The sequence below is a fragment of the Physeter macrocephalus genome, chromosome 13, assembly GCF_002837175.3.
Source record: "Physeter macrocephalus isolate SW-GA chromosome 13, ASM283717v5, whole genome shotgun sequence".
Taxonomy (NCBI): domain Eukaryota; kingdom Metazoa; phylum Chordata; class Mammalia; order Artiodactyla; family Physeteridae; genus Physeter; species Physeter macrocephalus.
Window position 1 is genome coordinate 14766170 of NC_041226.1, and position 4251 is coordinate 14770420.

Genomic DNA, 4251 nt, shown 5'->3' on the forward strand with positions numbered 1-4251 from the left:
AAAAGTCTCATGAAACTTCTTGCTTAAAAAGATAATCAAGGGTACCCTTGAAGAGACCCCCCACTTGCACCTTCCAAATGATGTTCATTGCCTGCAATATATCCATGCTGCTAGGTCAGCTTCACGAGAAAAGTTTCTTTTTCAATCCAGGCAGATACCTCTAAATGTATACTTTCTTTTACAAGCTAATAATGCCAAATGCATTCTCTATTTCTAACCTGCACTATGACTTCTTTAGCAACATAAAGTATAGAGCACGGGTTAGGACACACATACACACACCACCACCACCACCACCACCACCATCACCTTCTGGACTTTCAACAAGTTTTTAAACTCTCCAAGACTCAATTTTCTCCACCATAAAATGAGGTTATAAAAAAATCTACCTCAGAATTTCTGTAGCATTTAAAAATACAACATGAGAAAAATGCTTTACAATACAGAAGAGCCATTAACATTCACGGAGGCAGTTGGTAATTGCAGGCTAAGTTTTATTTTCTTCAGCTTCTCTCCATGTATCAAACATGGTGTACCTCAAACCAACTCTTCTATTTAATCATAGCCTCACCAGATGATATTTGAAACTGGGTAAATTTTAGCTTGTTCAATATGTCTTTGCTAGTTAATGCAAAAAATATGGATACAAAGATAAACACAAATTCTATCTAACACTTAAGCAAAAGGGCATGTCATAGACTGCTCTTCAAGAAGCAGATAAAACCAGGATAAGCCATGGATCCAAAATCCTGGGCTCTAAATGAAATTGAAGCCAGTCTCAATAATGTATTGATCCATCTTGCTCTCTATAACGATACAACTCTCACTTTGCTTAATATACATAAAACAAACTTAAGGCAGGAAAAAAGGAACTTACCCACTAAATTCTCTTTACCCTGTTTCTCTGGGGAGGATGCCCCCGGATCCATCTTATTCTTGAGAAGCTTTTATACTTGGCAAATATTCATAGGTTTGGAGCCGGACCTGGGCTCCAGGCAGCACCCAGATGTGCTTTGGAGAAGGAAGAGCAGAGAGATGGAATGAGAGTGCGAGAAGTTCCTCTTCTTTTGTGAGCACCTGAGGAGTAGTTACCCTGGCGAAGGAAGCCTGTTAACATAAACAAAATGATCTCTTTCATGAGTTCAGGCTGCCATTGTTCATAGAGAGGACTCAGAACTACGTATATGAACTTCTGACTGTGTTGCTTCTTGTAAAACATTACTATGTAGTTTTCTATATAATTTATATTTTATAAAACACTTCTATGCAATGTGTGTAACTTGTTTATCATTATGAACTGTCCGATACACATGGCACGTGTCTTCATCCTTATGTTTCAGATGAGAAAATGTCATCCAATGCATTTTACACACTGCAGTGAGTAGTCTTTTTTTGGTGTGTGTGTGTGAGTGATCTTTTGAAACTCAAATCTGATCATATCTCCATCCTGCTTAAAATAATCCAATGACTGCCAATTATTAATATGTAAAGGTGAGAATCCTAAGTATCCTAAAGGACCTACTAGTCTGTCTCTCCTTCCCTTTCCAGCCTCACTCACATGATACTCCCCTCACGCACTCAGCAAGAGCCCCATTGGCCTTCTGTCAATCCCACTAACCTATATGTGTCTTCTGTGCCACAGGGCCTTTGCACGTTACCATATGCATAATTCTTTGGTTCATGTTTGTTTCTTCCTCTAGACCAGGGGTTGGGTAACTATAGCCTGCTGGGCAAATTTGCTCTACCACCAATTTCTGTAAATAAAACGTTATTGGAACACAGCCACGTCTGTTTGTTTCTATATTGTCTTCGGTCACTTTTGCACTATACCTACCTATTGAGTAGTTGCTATAGAGACTGTATAGCCTGCAAAACCTAACATATTTACTATCTTTCCCTTTACAGAAAATGTTTGCTGACTCCTACCCTACATTATAACTTCCATGAGGGGAGTGGCTGGCTAGATCTGTTATTTTTTTTTAACACAGCACCTGCAGCATTTAGAACAATGCAGGCACATAACTGTCATCCAACAGTCACTTGCTGAATGCATGAATAAGTAATTTATCAAAGATAACAGCTCACAAATGGCAAAGTTCTTTCTCGAATCCAGATCCCTGGGCTCCTGTCCCAGGAGTCTTTCTTTCATCATATTACTCAGAAACAAGGGCAATATTGCACTCATTCCAATACCGAAAGCACCAATCTTCTAATTTTCTGATGTTCATCTTTCTCATATCAATATTCCAAATAATATTTTGTTTGTGGAAACAAAACAACACAAAATAACCTCTGATATTTCCCAGCTCAGCGTATCTTTTCTAGTCTTTTCTTTTCTCCCAACCATGTAGCTATTTTCTTCGTAGCAACTTCATCTGAAAAAACCCCCCAGATTGTGGGTTACTTTTGCCAACTACTTGATAATCATAACTGCCTTCTCCACAACTCAAATCACGGTAATAACCAGGCAGGGTTGTCATGCACAGTTGGTAATTATAAGAATTAATATGGACTATTAGAACTTGGGGAAAGGAGGCTGGGGACCAGAAACAGGGTAAAACAGACACACAGGCATGCACAGAGTCAGAGACTTTCAGCTTTAGAATACTTTCCTCTGCTTTCTCCCATACATCCTTGCTTACGGCTTGATGTGGAAATGATACTACAGGCAGAGTGGTGAAGAAGTAGACTCTGGGCTTACGCTGCCTGGATTTAAAGAAATCCTGGCTCTACCATGAACTAGCTGTGTGACACTGGGTAACTTAACCCCTTCATGCTTCATTTTTTTCTTTTCATCTGTAAAATGGGCATGATGGTGGTCTTTACCAGAGTTGTCTGTGTGAAAAATACGTGAAACAGTGCATGTAAAATACTCAGAATAGGGACTTCCCTGGCGGTCCAGTGGTTAAGACTCCACACTTCTACTGCAGGGGGCACGGATTCAATCCCTGGTTGGGGAGCTAAGATTCCACAGGCCACCCGGCACCGCCAAAAAAAAAAAATACTCAGAATAACGACTGGCATTAATACATCATAACTATTATTCCCATGAATGGGAGCTGAGCTGTATTTCTCAGGACTCAGCTGTCTTCTTTCTAAAAATGGGAATGCTGGGTTAATTTTCACAATATCGTCTTTTCCCCTTGTTTCAGCTGAGTAGGAGATTGCTTAGTGATTGGATGTGTTCAAACATTCATCACGTCCCTTCTCTCCCTTGTCTAATGCTTCTCCAGTTCGCTGCAAATGTGAAAACTCGAGGTCCATTCCTGGTTCTGTACTGTCACTCCATAGATTCCATTGTTTCCTCCTGGCCTCTGCTTGATCACCATGTCACCTCCACTTTGGGACTAACCTCTGATAGAAAGAGCAACAGGAAAACTTCCTGTTTCCATCATTTCTTGAGACTAGATCATAGACAGTCTTTCCCTGGAACAGGAAGCTGCTTTCCCTCCGAATCAGATGACCCTCCAAAGGCATGAAAACAACGTGTTTTGCAAGTGCCCGTTTAGTTCATTTCTAAATCCATTTCCCCTTAATATTGGCCAGATACCACTTACGCCAGCACCGCCAGTCACTGAGGTGCAAGGTTCAAAACAACAGTAACAATAATTCTTCCCTGGTGGTGGCTGGAAAGAGTCTCCAGAGCACTTACAACAAACACGTCCCCTTGGAAGATGACTAAACAACGGTTTTTCTTCTTCCTGCAAAATGTTCCAAATATCTCAGCCTAGAAAGCAAGAATGATTTCAACAACTAAGGAACACCTAGGACAAGCTGAGTCCCTAGCCAGGAGCCTTAGGAAACGAATGAAACATAAAGCCATTTGCAATGTTTCCTCTTCCTTTGCTAATGATATTAAACCACACATGGGCCAGTTAATGGAATTTTCTCCCCTTTGTCAAGGGGGAGTGGGAGGTAGGGATAAAGCAGATTGAGAATTGCCGGAATGCACTTCTGATGAAGATTTTTCTGTGTGTTTCTAAACCTTTATTCTGTCAGTTTCTCAACTAGGCAAAGGCCTGTAATGAGAACAGCTATTTTTTTCATTTAAAAATTTTTAATTTTTAAAGGTTACTTTCCATTCACAGTTATTTCAAAATATTGGCAATATTCCCAGAGTAGGACAGCTATGTTTTTAAAAACCTCAATTCTGTTCCTACTCTTGACAGGCAGGATGCCATCGCTGAAGATGTACATATTATTTTCCCTGAACGTTCATCTTGGAGCACAAAGGGATCTTGAAACCATCCA

At 40.3% G+C, this 4251-nt stretch overlaps 1 protein-coding gene across 1 annotated transcript in view; it reads right to left on the reverse strand.

The window, feature by feature from the left end:
* Positions 1 to 1173, reverse strand: part of LOC112065405 (stomatin-like protein 3) — a 17870-nt gene extending 16697 nt beyond the window's left edge. The window contains exon 1 of the mRNA XM_028497857.2: positions 878 to 1173. The gene's annotated coding sequence lies outside the window, so the exon portion shown is untranslated. The remainder of the gene's footprint in view (positions 1 to 877) is intronic.
* Between the last annotated feature and the right edge of the window lie 3078 nt (positions 1174 to 4251).